Here is a 17,009-nt window from a genome sequence, read left to right as displayed (position 1 = left end):
TATGGAGATAACCTAAAGTGACGTTTGATCCATATTATGTAATAACACCAATATGTATGATTTGCTATGGAAGTGGATTCTTGTGAGTGATTTAACATAATTTTTATTCAATAATCTATACCAATGGAATGAATAAAATACCCAAGATTTTTGGTTATGCATATTTCAGAGAATAATATTTTTGTGCTTATGCTGTAAAATATCTTTTATCTATGATCAAGCTCTTGTACTGATGTTTGCAAGTGATAGAAGGTCATCCTATGGACAAAGTTATACACTGAGAAACACTACAGTACTGGACCTGTAGAGATAAATAATCACTAGAGCTGAGGATGAATGGCAATGTTTGAATGTGAACATCCCCGAAATCTCTTTATCTGTAGCTGTGGTTTGGCCCAATAATGAAACAGGGACAAGCTGAACTATTCAGATCTGGATCCATTTTCCCAAAGTTGAGTGTGTTTGCACAAAGGATTTTGGTTTGGATCTATTTCTAAAAAGTTTCTTTAGGAGATTTCAGAGGAATTAAAGCTTCAAAAATCAAGGCTTGTATTGAAACAAGGAGGCTAAAGGCAACATGCTGATGTTTCATGGTCTTCTCTTTTTCTAAAACCTGATCACAATTGGAGGCTTTCACAGAGCATTAGACAAAAGCTACAGGGTGAACTGAACTGAGGTATCATGAAAACTTGGCCAAAAAGCAAAGATAAGAAGTGCATTAACACAGCGATTTTTTTTTTTTTTTGGTCTGAGGGAGCCTTTGCAATCACTATCTACAGCAGCTATTTTCTTTTTCACTTTCGACCCACAGTGTCTGATAGACAGCATTGCAATTCCTACTTTACTGCATATCATTTCAGCTGTTAACGGAAGCACATGATAATGAACAAAAAGAGCTTTGACTAGAACTGGTCAAATAACATTTGTTTGAACAGAATAACGTGAGCTTTTTCAAACTTTTGCTTGTAAAACATTTCAAAATGGACCAAAAATAGCTTTGTTTTTTTTATTACAAATTTTCACTCTGAGTTGTTGGCTTTAGCTATCTTCTGTTCACAGGGCGGGGATCAAATACATAATGCTGTTTCTGCTCTCTGATTTGTGCATGGCAGACCATAACTCCAAAAAACATTGTCACAGCCTAAGTAGCAATGCTAATATCTTAAAAATGATTAGAGAAGCAGAAGAAATCCCTCATACCCATTTTAAATACAGCTGTCATTCAGATTATTTTCCATTACTGAGATTTATCCAAATTACATGTTAAACATCACCTACATCCAATCCTCCTGATTTTTTTAATTTGAAAGATTATTTGCATCAGAACAATAAATAAAATCCTTTGAATTGTTTCCTGCATTAAATTGTCTAAGAAACCTATAATTCTTATGCTGGGGTTGGTGACAACAACAAGAGCGGGATTCATGATATCTAGGGGGTTGCTTTTTTTTGAAAAAAACAAAAATATGGCCGGAGTTACCACCCAGAGTCTCATTTATATCTCTGCTGTTTATCTCATTTTACTTCACTTTCCCTGGTTGCCCTTATTGGGAAGCAATTCTTCACTCTCAAGCACTCTTGACTATTTTGGAACAGAGAACTTGCATTGAAAGGACAGGGACTGAAAACAATGGAACATGAGACACACAGCCTATAGATAGCTTCAAATTAAAGATTAAGAGAACCCACTGTAATTTACAGAGAGTTTATTCAAGTCTTCCCCAATTTGGTACCTGAGTCATGATATGTCAGTCAGTCTCAGGGTAGCCCAGGTAGTGGGGGGGAGGGATAGCTCAGTGGTTTGAGCATTGGCCACTAAACCCAGGCTTGAGAGTTTAATCCTTGAGGGGGACATTTGGGGAACTGGGGTAAAAATCTGGGGATTGGTCCTGCTTTGAGCAGGGGGTTGGACTAGATGACCTCCTGAGGTCCCTTCTGATTCTATGATCTGTGGGTCCCATCTTCTCCTGTCACAGCTGCCTGGTCATGGTCCTACTCTGTGCTGTGCTATAGCCAGCTGGTTCAGTTTGCCCCAATCTCTGAGTGGGTCAGGGCCCTGTAAAGGTGGCTTAATTGAACCTCTGCCACTCCTCACTGTGAGTCCTTTCCACCCTCACTGGTCCAGAGTTCAACCTGTCACTACCAGTCCACATTACCTTTTTTGAAGAACTGTCTCTACTCTGCAGGTCTGGTTGGGCCACATCAGCAGCTACTACTGCTGCTGCTAGAATCTGCGTGACTGGACTTTCTTCAAACTGCTGGCTTTCCATCTTGGAAAGTGAGAGCAATAAGAGATCCCTAGACAGACTCCTCATCAGGAAGAGAAGAGAGAGCCCTTCCTTCCAATTTTTCTCCTTTGTGTTCAAACTCCACTAAACAACTGTGCAAGATTGGGATCAGGTTAGGGTGACCCCTCACCCATGATATATTTAGCACAATTCTTATGCAGTAAGTACCCCAAAGCTCAAAACTTAGTTAAACTTTAATTTAAGCTACAAAACTTTCATGGTGGAATTATGGGTAAGAAAAATGCAAATGAAGCTAGTTTATTCTGTCTTTCCTCTGGACACCAATCGAGAGGCGTAGAGCGCTTATATATTGGTACCTTACAACTCTGTATCTAATACACAGTATGGTCAAGTTTTTTTTTAAAATGGACATCTAAAATTAGGCCACTACATCCATCTTTAAGTGCCTGATTTCAAAAAATGCTGAGCACCTATAAGCTCCATCAATACACTAAATATAAATTTAAGAGCATAACTTTAGGCACTCTTTTAAAAAAATCTTGGCCTGTGTATTTATGTAATATACTATTGCTGTATATTTGTATGTGAATTAAATATTTGAAGGAGTTTGCCTTTTGTTTTGAATTAAAGTGCTGTGTTTGAATTAAAGTTTTAGTTAATTCCAGTTAAAGTGGTAGGCTATGCATTTTGTCTTGTTAGAGGAGCAAATGGACCGTATTATTCTTATGAATTTTGCAGGAGAGAGCTGGACATTGCAAAGCATTTAGGTTTGGAAAAGTATAGAACTGGAGGTGTGTTGGGTCATCAAGTCTGATAAAGGCAAGATTGTGTCCATGACAACTGCTGGCTGGTTGTTGGATTCAAAGTGGTTGAGTCAGAGCTGTACAATATACAGAACATGGAGTGCATGCTGGCTGTGTGTGTGTCTGTGTCCTAGACAGAACCCTGAAGGAGGTTATAATACCAATGGTGACACAATCTCTAACTGGTCTGAATTGTATCTCAGAATGTGACAAGGGCGCATTTACTTTAAGCAAGATTCAGACAACCATTTCTGACATAGGATCCTTTTCAGTTATTAATTTCCCCCCATGATTTAGATCCTGCTCCAGCTCCTATTGAAATCAATGCTTTCACTCCTGTTTACTTCAGTGTGGAGGACTGGGTCCTTAAAACTGATGAAGTGAAAGTCTAAACCTGTTTTAATCCCCAGTTATCCCAACTCACTAATGCTCCACATATCTGTCCCAGAAACCACAGAGGGCAAGTCCATTTCTCTTTTCTTAAACCTTGGGTTTGGTAATAGTTGTTAATAATAAATGACCAAGGCCCTGATCCTGCAATCTACTTCATGCAGGGGGATTCATGCAGGGTCCCATTAAAGTCAGTGGGGCTCTGGGCAGGCATAGGGATCTGTTTATATGGAACAGATTCCAGGATCGGAAGCCAAGACTTTTCTATGAGTGAAAACATTTTTGTCTGATCAGCTGAGAAGTGGCCCATTGGTGTAAATCAGTGTAGCTCAACTAAAGTCAATATAGCTATGCTGCTTTACCCAGTTGAGAATCTGGCCGAACATATTTTATTTGCTTGCTAACCTGGAAAAAGAGGTGAACAGAACTTTGTAAACTTTAAACAGGGGTCCATTAAAGGTAGCTGGTCTACAGCCTTCAGAACATACAAGCTAAGCAGGTTTAACCTGGGCAGTAGGTGACTGGGAGACATTCAAGAAATACTAGGTGCTTGTGATGGGGTGTGCTCTCCACACTGACCCTGCAAGAGCTAGTGTAGGCCTGACATAACCTTATTCCCAGATTTTGGACCTTAGCGTCCAAAATATGGGGGTTAGCATGAAAGCCTCCAAGCTTAGTTACCAGCTTGGACCTGGTACTGCTGCCACCACCCAAAAAATTAGAGTGTTTTGGGGCACTCTGGTCCCCCTGAAAAACCTTCCCTGGGGACCCCAAGACCCAAATCCCTTGAGTCTCACAACAAAGGGAAATAATTCTGTTTCCCTTCCCCCCTCCAGGTGCTCCTGGAGAGATACACAGACACAAGCTCTGTGAAACTACACAGAGTGATTCCCCCTCTCCGTTCCCCAGTCCTGGGAACAAAAAGGACTTTCCTATTCCCCAGAGGGAATGCAAAATCAGGCTAGCCAATTCAACACACACAGACCTCCCCTGATTTCTTCCTCCCACCAATTCCCTGGTGAGTACAGACTCAATTTCCCTGAAGTAAAGAAAAACTCCAACAGGTCTTAAAAGAAAGCTTTATATAAAAAAGAAAGAAAAAATACAAATGTTCTCTCTGTATTAAGATGATACAACACAGGGTCAATTGCTTAAAAGAATATTGAATAAACAGCCTTATTCAAAAAGAATACAAATCAAAGCACTTCAGCACTTATATTCATGCAAATACCAAAGAAAAGAAACCATAGAACTTACTATCTGATCTCTTTGTCCTTACACTTAGAAACAGAAGACTAGAAAATAGAACTACTTCTCCAAAGCTCAGAGGAAACAGGCAGACAGACAAAAGACTCAGACACACACTTCCCTCCACCCAAAGTTGAAAAAAAATCCGGTTTCCTGATTGGTTTTCTGGTCAGGTGTTTCAGGTGAAAGAGACATTAACCCTTAGCTATCTGTTTATGACAAGGCCAGGTGGGTCCAATCAGCTAATTAGGCTGAAGGCAGCCAATTAGAGAGAAGCTCACTTGTGAGGGACAGGTGGGGCTTCTACAAGACAGGAAACTGGAAGCAGAGGGGGGCTGCAAGGAGGGAGTCTGTGGTCACTCCCTGGGAGAAGGGAGGAGTGTTTGAGGGGCAGCAAATATGAGTTGCCTAAAGTTACTTCCTGGGAAGAGACTGGCAAATCCAGAGGTGGGCGGGGGGGCAGGAGCTATGGAAATGGCTCAGGGAAAGGCAGCAAGGAGTGGGGAATGGACCTTGGCTGTTGTGTAGAGGGAACCCAGAGTAGAGAGTTGGCCCAAGTTGTCCTGCCAGCTACTGCAGGAGTGGCACTGGGAAGCAGAAGACTGCCTGAAACTACTAGAGAATTTTGGTACACTTCTATCTTCCCTCCCCCCTACCTTGGCAGGGGAAACCACAACAGGGACCTCGGCAGAGGGCTGAGTGATGAAGAGGACAGTTGTGGCTCCTGAGGATGAAAGAGGAGCTGTGGAGGAGAAACTGATGGGGTGTAGCTGCTGTAAGGAGCGTTGGCCTGATCGAGCTAATCCCCAGAGCTGCCAGGAGGTGAAGCCATCCAGTGGTGAGTAGAGCAACCTGTCACAGTGCTGTAAGAAGTGATACTGCTGCATCAGTAGATGACCCAATCTGCCTGCGGCACTGCCCCCATGGCATTGGGTGAGGTAGTTTACTATATTTCACTTGTTCATTTAATCATAAACACTAAAAGTAATTTCAGGTAATTCAGGGATAATTATGTCCTGATAGAGAAATGAAGGTGGTAGGTCGGGGGGAGAGAGGAAATGACATGGTGACACTTGTGTGGTTAATCAGTAAGGCCTGGTCTGGCTCCCATAGAAGTCAATTGAAAGATTCCTCTTGACTTCAGCAGGAGTTAGCTCGGCCCCTGACTGCGGCTTCAGTTCAGCCAAGCACTTCAGCTTGTGCTTATTGTCTTGCTGAATAGGGATGGTTGGCTGAAGTGAGCATTGTATGAGTAAAATTCCAAAGGCCTGTATTGAAATTTTTTACAAGTTATACTCATGTTAAATATCTAAGGGTGGGATCCTCAAAGGAGACTATGGGAGTTAGGTGCCTGAATCCTACTGAACTTCAATGGTATTTGGGTGCCTAACTTCTTTAAAGGCTCTAGAAAAGCCTAACCTAAGTGCTTCAGGGATGTTGATATCTGGGGTCAGTTCAACACTTCACATCACTAGTCTGGGAACACTTAAAAAGTGATGTAAGAACAGTTGTGCTAAGAGCAGCTGAAGTAATGGTATTTCATGGGTGAACATGATAATATTGAAAGCATAATACGCAGCTCCTAGAATGGCTCCGGCTAATATCGGGAGCAATAGTTTACCTTATAAAATGAAGATGAGAACTTACAAGTGAAAGTTTTTTTTGATTGCCATTATGAAGAAAAAATATCAAATAAATGAGTCATCTAGGGACCTGGAAAGAGTTTGGGAAACAGATGTTCTTACATTCAGTACAGATGTTTTGTGAATAACAGCTCTTTGAGAACAGATGCAACAAGAACCCATTCTAATTGAAAAATGCCATGGGATTTTACCAAAAAAGGCATTAATAAAAATATATTAAGACAGATTTTAATATTATTTTATTATGTAAATGATGTGGCCAACAGATCACAACAGTGAAACCTTTGTAGGATAGAGGTATAGATTAGGTACTTGTAAATTAACATGAGGTAAACTTGCAGAAAAGGCTTTCAGGGGGGTGAGAGGAGAGGTGAAAAATGAGATGCTAAGTAGAGTGGTGCTGTAGGTTATATACTGCACTGCCAAGAGATTAAATGATAACTACATGGTACGTGTAAAATACCTTTAATGGAAATAAGCTTAATGACAATGCTGCTGTCTAATAAGCGCATAGTGCTTAGGGGCCTGATGCAAAGCCCCTGGATTGGAAAGACTCTGTGGACTTTGCATCAAGTCGTAATAGCTCAAAAAGACACAATCTATGGAATTACACTGATGTACACGAGAGCAGTAGAATCTAGACCAGTGTTGTCACTTCTTAGTCTCTGCTTATTATTATTCCCTGATTAGCTAAATCTTAACATGCGCTGTAGATAAGGACTAGAATAAAAACAAAGGGTGAGATCCTCGCCTCTCTCTGGTCACTTTATGTTGAATGAAAGGGCTGATAAAGCATAAAGGGGCCCTAAAAACCTTGTATCTGGCTTGAAGAGGTTCCCTCAGTACAGGCACTGTGGGAGACATGCCTGGTGCAGAAGTTTGCTGAGGGCAAGGCTGGGAGCAGGAGTGGTGTGTTGTCAGCAGGGCCATAGCATGAAGTTCTACAGAAATTCTGCCATAACTAAAGCAAGCCCCATGGCAGTCTATTCCGCCATGGGCCCCTCTAGCCCCTGGAGCAGCCCAGGATGAGGAAGGCACAAAGGTGGTTTAAAGCACCATAGCCCCCCCAAACCTGGCTCGTGAGCTGTGAGTTCTGCATTGCACCTTAGAGGCACAGCATAGAATCTCATCCCAAAAGACCTGATCTACTCCTATATCAAATGTGTCTTTCTGTTCTTCAAACCAGCACACATGGGCAAAGCTTCCAAAGAAACTCCAAGAGATGCAGAGTTATGATCCACTATAATGTGAATCAAACAAGGTCTCTTGTAAGCTCCATGTGATATCGTTAATTCAGTAATAAACTGGCCCACAATTAAATTAGTCAAGCTGATCTGTCAAAATTTCACATTGCAATGAGTGGATCCTTAAGAGAGCAGAAACATTTTGGTCCTAAGAGAATTTCTAATCACAAAATTACCAAGCAGTTGGCAGGACGTGTGCTAAATTTACCATGAAACCAATTATAAAAATAATAATCATGTGTATAGGATAAGGACATTCACTATTACAAACCAGGACAAATATGTTCCTACATTATGTTATTGGATTCTTTGCTGAGTTTGAAACACTAAAGAATCCAATGGCGTCCCATGAGATGTAAGTCACTGAAGAAAGCAGTCACTAGATTCTAACAGTATTTTTAATTTTATACAAAAGTACAGATGATATTTCAAATTGATTACTATTATACTTGGACCTGTCACAGTGTAACTGGCTGAGTTAGGAGAAGCTGCTGTAGTTTTCCAAAAGCAACAACAGCAGAACAAAACCCAACCTGTCACACAAGTTTTTACAGATCATTTTTAAAGCTGCCCCTCTAAGTTAGCTTCTTGTTTTCCCAGTGTCAGTGCCCAAGTGTAATTAGAGACCCTGTAAATATAGTCTGTAAACTAAGTGTTGAGTTTCAGTTAGCACTTGGGGATTATCTTGTACCTTGATCCAGAACAAGATGGCTATTTCCGTTGTGATCCTTTCAGATGTCTGCTTGTCAGCAATCAGATGAAACACACTGACTTTCAAATATCAGTTCCAGCTAGTTAATATTTCAAAACAAGCATGAATATTAGGCAATATTCTTCTGGCAAGAGTTTGACTTGGACTATCTGCCCATGCAGGGATGTGAATGAGAGTAGGCTACCTGCTAATGCCCCTGCACAGAAATGCCCTCACTTTGGGTTGGATGTACAGGGTGCTGCAGGCCCACTTGCCCTACCCTCTCCCACCAAGTGGAGTGATGCAGAGGGGTATTGAATGGTAGAACCTTGCCTTTGTCCCCTAAACACTATGGCCAGTAGAGCTAAGCTGGTTGAGGGTTTAGGGGCAATGCAGCAGAGGGGTGAGCCGGAGCAACATCATGCATCGACTATAAAAAAGGGACTGAGAGACTTTTTCCCTTGGACCATATGAACTGGAACCATAAATTCACTGAACCATAAACTCACCAAATGAGGGTCAATCCATCCTCCTCATTGTATCCACTCATTATACTCCATTACTTTAACATAGCCATTATATGAAAAACATACCCTCATATCTCAATGTTTGCATTTCGACCCGTTAAACTTTTACCACCAATCGGGGATATTGCAGATTATGTATTCCCGATGCCATCCGATCTTAAACCAAACTTTGCACCCTTTGATAATTTGTACATTATTCCAATGATAACCAGAAACTTCTACACATGGGAAAGTAACTCTGGTTCTTGTCCCAGGGATGATTCAGAGGTCGCACAGAAACTTGCCACCCTTTCCTATGAGCTGTGTCCTTGGCATGCAGTTTAACTCATAGTTGTTAATCATGCCTCAGAGGTGTTTATGAATTTTTACAGGTGTTGTTTATAGTCATTATTACCATGTAAATAGAGGCAAACCCTTTGCTGGGTCAAGAAAGAGGAATTGGGTCAGATTCTGCTTTTATGCCCTGTTCTAAACTGAGGATTTTTCCACTAGAAGAAAAAACACTAGTATAGAGAAGCCTTTAATTTCACCAATGTAAATTATGCAGGGTAACTCTCATTTTTAACAAAGCAGTAAAAAAAGAAGTTAACCAAGAAGAGAAGTAATCTTTCAGCATACTAACAATGAATCGTATCTGGCCTGACTTGGCCATTCTTATTTGCATTGAGTGGTGCCTTACTCACGCAAACACCTAATTAAAGAAACTTGGAGAACATGGAACTACAGGCATAGTGAGGTACAGGATGGGAGTTAGGGCCTAACCTGTTTAGACAATTATGTAAATCCCAGTAAGCACTTATTTGCATCCTTAGATACCTTTTAAACCTTTGGAAAGCTGTGTCCATGGGTGCCTTCTGTGTAAAATAGATTGGTTATAATGAAGTTCCTAATGCATCTTATTAAGCCTCTGGCTTTTTACCCTTTTCAGCCTATAGAAAGCTTTGTTCTGAGTAGGTTTTATTTTTTGGGCAGGGCTGGTGTGAAGGGACAAGAGGAGTAGCTGATACTGTAAATTTCTTTGTGGTTAGTGGAAAAACCTTATCTAACATAACGTTAAATGTCATAGTTTGCAGAGATAGAAAGGAATAAGAGCAGAAATACATTAACCTTCTTGTTAGATATTTACTAAGGGGCGTAGTCAGTTCTCAGTGACACCAGAATGAATCCAATGGAGTTATAATAGCATAAAACCAGTGAGTGAGATCAGAACTGTGGCTGATGAGTTACTCAGGATTTACACCTGAGTAACAGAGCAGAATAGAGTCCTTATATTTTACAATTCATCTTTCATTTGATGACCTATAAAATTGTGAGGAAAAAAACATAAAGGCTGAAGAAAACTTCATTTAAAAGTAATCTTCTTTTCCTGCTGAGGTGTTAGATCCTATGTATGCCTCAGATAGGCTTTAGAACCCTTTGGCTGCTATAACATGATAGCCCATTAAACTGAACATAGTAAGAAACAGAAGGCTATTGTAGACACAGAAATTAGACACTTATTAAAACCTGAAGCCCGAAGACATAATCCTTTTTCCTAGAAAATCTGTACACCATGTAAATAATTGAAAGACTTTGTAAAAGTAGTTTTGTTCAAATAATTTCCAGGAGATCCATGGAGTTTCTTTGGAAGTGACTGATGTTCTGGGATTCCTGTCAGTGACTAATCTTTGCATGCACTTGGCTCAATATAGCAAGACCCAGAGGAAGAAAGCTATTCATTCAAAGTTGTCAGCACATCTAAATGAATTACTCTTCCTAACCTATGATGATTTTTCTTGGTATAATAACAGACTTTGTGTAAGAATAAGGCCCTGTTCAAGGTTTGTCACCACAAACATACATTTCCTTGTTAATTCAGATTTGATGCAGAATGTACTACTTTGTAAACAGTAACTGAAAACAAAAGAGGGAGTTGAAGTAGAGAACATAATACTCTGAATATGGCTTATATTAGCCTAAGACTCAAGCTCATATACTTGGCTCTGGAAAATGCTTGTGCATTGTACTTCTGCTTTGAAAACAAATATCAACTCTTGCTATCCAATTCTGAGTTAGAAATGACTGGGGAAGAGCTGGGCACATGAGTGGAGGCATGTGTTAGTCCCACGGGGCCAAATTCTGTTTTCAGCCATGCTGATGGGATTCAGAGTAATATCTGGATATACACCGATGTCACTGAGAGCAAAATTTGGCCCAATATACTTATAATGACCACAAGTCATTGATTTCAATGGGGATTGAATCTACATGACTATTAAGGCTGAAATCCTGGTTCACTGAGTTCAGTTCCAGAACTCCCATTGACTTCAGTGGGGCCAGAATTTCACCCTACGGGTATGTCTGCATTTGAGCTGGTAGGTGTGATTGTCAGCTCACATAGACATACCTGCGTTAGCTCTGCTCAAGCTAGCATTATAAAAATAGTAGTGTAGCCAGGTTAGCAATGGGGCAGGAGGTAGGAGGGAGCTTGGGCTAGCTGCCTGAATAGATACCTGCCCAAACCTCCCTAGCTACGTACTCTGGTGTCTAGCCAGAGCCACCATCCCTGCCACTCTGGCTATGCTGCTCTTTTTAGCATGCCATCTCAATAAGAACTAGCACAGGTATGTCTACACAAGCTGTGAATCACACCTGCCAGCTCAAATGTAGACATACTTTAAGAGTCTGATCCTATACCCACTGAAATCAAGAGAGAGCCTCTCTGGTTCTGATCCTTTGGCCACCACTGAAACAGGACTAATGACATGCTCAAAGTTAAGCATATGTGTTTGCAGGATCTGGACTTTGGGTAAGACTGCCAACAAGGGAGCCATTTGCTGCCAAATATGACTTTTTTTATTAAGTCATTGAGTCCACCAGTTCATTTCTGGGCTTTTGACTCAGTCATGAGATGATCCTGTTTTTGTCTCTATTGACCCAAGACTGGTTTTCAAACCTAAAATGATTTAATGTACTTTAGGTTTATGTTATTCTAGAGTGTTATAAATGACCCTATAATTTCTAAACAATATTCATATTTTTTATTTGTAGGTTCTCACAATGAATTCTTTCTCATTAAGCAAGGGAGAGGGAATAACTAAGCTATTGCATGAATTAAAACAAGTACAGGGAAATGTGTGCATTTAATTGAGGAAGAAGACTATAAAAATAAACCAAGTTTTCCTCTGCCTGTCAGGAAGCATGGGCAGGTTTTGAAGTAATAAATCCAAGGTATGTATCCACCAAAGGGACTGCATAACAAAATGGTGCAATAAACAATTTTTGACAGAGGTCATAAAGGTCAGCAGTACTTTGTGTGAGTGAAGAATTTGGATAACAGGATTTAATTTTTATAGAGTAAAGTAGATATTGGCTGAGAAGAGGTAAGCATGTGCACAAGGTTCTGAGAAAATGGGGAAACTGTGGGATCAAGAGAAGGGGAATTGTTTTAAAATAAGTTTGAAAAGCTAGTGACACAGAAAACAAATCCATGGAGATGCTACACGATGGACAAGTGAAAATCTGGGATATTCCAAACTAATAGGTTGTAAATGAAGCTAGGAAATCTATGGGTATGTTAATGAATGTGGTGGTTGTTCTTGTTAAATATTTATATATGTGCCTTAGAAACCTCGAACATAGCCAGTTAATTGAGTTGGGTAAAATCTCTTTGAAGCTGGCAGCTGCCTTTCATTCAGGGTAAATACAAGAAAGAATTAAGCTCCTTTATGGAATGAGATAGCTAAAAGAATAGGAGACACCACCCAAAACGTAGGCTACATCGATGCAGGTCAGAATCTGAGCTATTTGGGCAGAGGGATTTCATGAGAAGCTGGGCGTGGGAGGGAATGGATATTTTGTTCAAACTGTGTGCTTCTGCTGATTCTCTTCATACACAATGGAGAAGCAGAAGAAAGCCAAAGACCTCAGAACAAGGATTGGAAGCATGGCCCTGAGAAAAAAAACCTAGAGAGCTTTTTTTAGGTAGAATGCTGGCTGAAAGAGGCTGAGACTTGTGAGTAAAGAAACTGTCTCCTGCTGCTGGATTCCTACTATATTCAGAGAAACAAGATTTTCCCCCCCACATTCTTTGCAAATAAACAGGATTACATCAAAGAAACACCCAACTCCATCAGGTTCTCCTCCTAACAGAAACAAGCCTCAAGACCCTAAATATTGGCTATCTGGTCAAGTCAAAAGCAGAAACAATACATTAGATCAGACACTGTGTACGAATACCATTGTACAATGGACCCAGTTCCTCCTCTGGTGCTGATCATACAAAGAATTATGTACATGCTTAACTTTGCATGAGTAGATCCATAGTCTTCAGGGCCTAAGGCCCTTTACACAGGCTTCATTTCTCAGCTGCACTCAATATCTGCTCAGCACAGCTGATTAGGAGACTCATTTGGCTCCAGGGAGTTATCCAGCAATCCCCAGCTTGCAGACAATATAAATGCTTCGTCAAAGCCAACTCTTGCCTCTGGTATGTCCCAAGCTGGGGGCTTGGAGACAACTTCTGTGGTCTCTCATCCCAGGCAAATGATCTAACTGCTTTCCATCTCACAAACGGAGAAGAGGGAGGCTCAGAACTGAGATCAGAAAATATTCTATATTGTTCTTGCTGTTCTTTTCTCTGGCTTTACATTCCTCAAATACTCACAATGTCTTCAGCTTAATCCATAGACCTTTCAATACACTGGAGTACTGGTAAGCTGACTTTTTTATTTTAGTGTTCAGAAAATACAGCTAACTAGAAACTTGCATGACATTTCTGTATGAAATGTAAGAACTTGCCTGTGTTCTACAATATCAACAATAATTTTACTGACCTTTCGGTCTTTGTTTCTTCTCTTACAATGTGTTACCTGTTCTTGTGGCACATTTGATATGATCTTGGAAACATCTTACATAAATTCCTAGGCTTAGAAGGTCCCAAAGTTTTGAGAGTAATTGACTGTCTTCCCTGACATTTCCCAGAATCCTCTGTGAAATTTTGTTTCAATATTTTTATGGTAGGAGAAACTTTTACAATCAGATGAAAAAGTCAGGTTTTTTTCAAAAGCTTCTCTTGCATTGCTTCATGTCAGACAATGAACAAATTTAGGCTTCATTCTTATCTCATTCATGATGGCGTAATTCTATTGACTCCAGTAGTAATTCCTGATTCTCACCAGTTAAGTGAAAACAGAATCAAGGCCCAGCATCTTTTGGAAAAATACCAATTGAATAACGAGCAGGAAACTTCCTTCGGGATGCCATGTCATCAGTGGAAAAGATCTTAAATTAGCAAAGAAATACAACCTAAAGAACACACTGTTTTCTTAGACCCTGAACAACCTTGCTCCTAGGGGTGACTGGGTCAATGACCTTTTACAACTTGGACTTATTCAAAATCTTTGGGTAGCATGTGAAATTGGAGATTTACAAATACCCCCTTGCACTCTAGGGCATATCAGCCACAGAGTGCTTGAAATTTCTGGGTCCAGAGAGTTTCTGGTTCCATAATGAGGAAGAATGGATGATCAATTCATCCAAAATCCATTAAAGATTCTGATCTTAGCCTGGCACAACCCAGAAAAGGGAAACATCAGGTAGATAGAGAGTGGCCAGAAAAGGCATGTTCTAAATGTAATGAACCAGTGTTCCTTCCCATATTTAATATTCTAATATTATTAATATATGCATGTAATTTCTGGAAGTGCCCACGAGTGCTAGGCACCTTTCACAAGTATATGAAGATCTTGACTCTTGGTTGCACAAATCCAAAACCCATGACTATCATTTGCATCTTAAAAGTTCAATACATAGCAGTAGGCTTTCAGAAAGACCTGTGGAGTAGGTTGTCAATTGGTGTACAGTGGAATAACTCTATTGATTTCTGTGGAGCTATGCAGATTTATATCCATTAAGGATCTGGCTAGGCCTTGTGGCTTCTCTGTGTAATATCAAAAATTATAAAAGTAGGTTTGTGTCCTTTGAACCAAAACCACAGAAACCTCAAATTGAATGATTTGGATTCACTGCCTAACTTACAGATCAGTTGCTGAGAACAGAGTGGTGAATCAGAAGCTGCATTAAGATGAAATCACAGAAATCCAGTGCAAATGATCTAACTGCTTTCCATCTCACAAACGAAGAAGAGGGAGGCTCAGGACTGAGATCAGAAAATATTCTATATTGATCTTGCTGTTCTTTTCTCCAGCTTTACATGCCTCAAATACTCACAATGTCTAAGCAGTCATACTAGGAGTGGAATATGTGTCTAACTGAAATATGTGAGGGGAGGATCGTAATTATTTTTAAAAAATCAGATTATAAACATAATATACTTGTGTGCATTTGTGACTCCAGCCTTCGCATACCTTAATATCAACAGCAAACACACTCACTATCTGTTATAGGTTACAGAATAATTTAAGTTTTCAGAAAACACACAAAATAATAGCTCCAGTGGGCCATCAATATTTTATGGTTTGTCAAAAACACACAAAATAGGACCACCCTCTAAGTTTACTGTTGCAGAATGCATCCAAATAGCTTGAATTGCCATAACAAAGTGTGTCTTAGAGTTTAGACACAGTTAAAGAGCTCTTCAGATTTTGTTGATTTTTATTCAGGGAACAAGCTGTCCTTCCAGAAACCTTCCCAATGGGCCTGTCTAGACTGGGATAAAAATTGTGTGATTTTTTTTTTAAACATTTGCCTAACATGTTTAAAACTCTATAGTGTATTCAGGACAAGTTGTATTTTAACACACATTTACCTGGTAGAGGTGAACCCTAGATTGAGCACGATTAGGCTAAGTCATAGAGTCATAGTCACAGAAATGTAGAGGTCATCTAGTCCAATCCCCTGCACTCATGACAGGACTAAGACCATCCCTGACAGGTCTTTGTCTAATCTGCTCTGAAAGATCTCCAATGATGACGATTCCACAATCTCCCTAGGCAATTTATTCCAGTGCTTAACCACCCTGACAGGAACTTTTTCCTAATGTCCAACCTAAACCACCTTGCCGCAATTTAAGACCATTGCTTCTTGTTCTAGCCTCAGAAGTTAAGAAGAACAATTTTTCTCCCTCCTCCTTGTAGCCGCCTTTTATGTACTTGAAACCTATTATCATGTCCCCTCTCAGTCTTTTCTCCAGACTTAACATACCCAATTTTTAAAATTTTCCCTCATAGATCATGTTTTCTAGACCTTTTATCATTTTTACTGCTCTTCTCTGGACTTTCTCCAGTTTGTCCATATCTCTCCTGAAATGTGTCCAGCTCTGGGCACCACACTAATCCAGATGAGGCCTTGTCAGCATGGAGTAGAGTGGAAGAATACTCCTGCTAATACATCCCAGAATGATGTTTGCTTTCTTTTCAACAGCATTACATGTTGACTCATATTTAGCTTGTGACCCACTATGACCCTCAGATCCCTTTTTGCAGTACTCCTTCCTAGGCATTCATTTTCTATTTTGTATGCATGCAACTGATTTTTCCTTCCTAAGTGGAGTACTTTGCATTTGTCCTTATTGAATTTCACCCTATTTACTTCAGAACATTTCTCTAGTTTGTTCTGATCATTTTGAATTTTAATCCTATCCTTACCAAGCTCAGAGCCATTGCAAGTGCTTTGATCACCTGCAAACTTTATAAGTTTACTCTCTCTATGTCATTATCTAAAACATTGATCGCGATATTAAACAGAACTGGACCCAGAACTGATCCCTGTGGGACCCCACTCTATATGCCCTTCCAGCTTGACTGTGAACCACAGATAACTATTCTCTGGGAACGGTTTTCCAACCTGTTATGCATCCACCTTATAGTAGCTCCATCTAGGATGTATTTCCCTAGTTTGTTTATGAGAAGGTCATGAGAAACAGTATCAAAACCCTTACTAAAGTCAAGATATACCACGAGTATCACTTCCCCCTATCCCCAAGGCTTGTTAGCCTGTCAAAGAAAGCTATAAGGTTGGTTTGGCACAATTTGGTCTTAACAAATTCATGCTGACTGTTAATTATCATCTTATTTTCTTCTAGGTGTTTGCAAATTGATTGCTTAATTATTTGCTCCATTATCTTTTCAGGTACTGAAGTTAAGCAGACTTGTCTGTAGTTCCTCAGATTGTCCTTTTTTCCTGTTTATAGATGGACATTATATTGCCCTTTTCTAGTCCTCTGGAATATCTCCTGTCTTCCATGACTTTTTGAAGATAATCACTAAAGGAGAT

The sequence above is a fragment of the Gopherus evgoodei genome, chromosome 2, assembly GCF_007399415.2.
Source record: "Gopherus evgoodei ecotype Sinaloan lineage chromosome 2, rGopEvg1_v1.p, whole genome shotgun sequence".
Lineage (NCBI taxonomy): Eukaryota > Metazoa > Chordata > Testudines > Testudinidae > Gopherus > Gopherus evgoodei.
Note: the sequence above shows the minus strand (reverse complement) of the source record.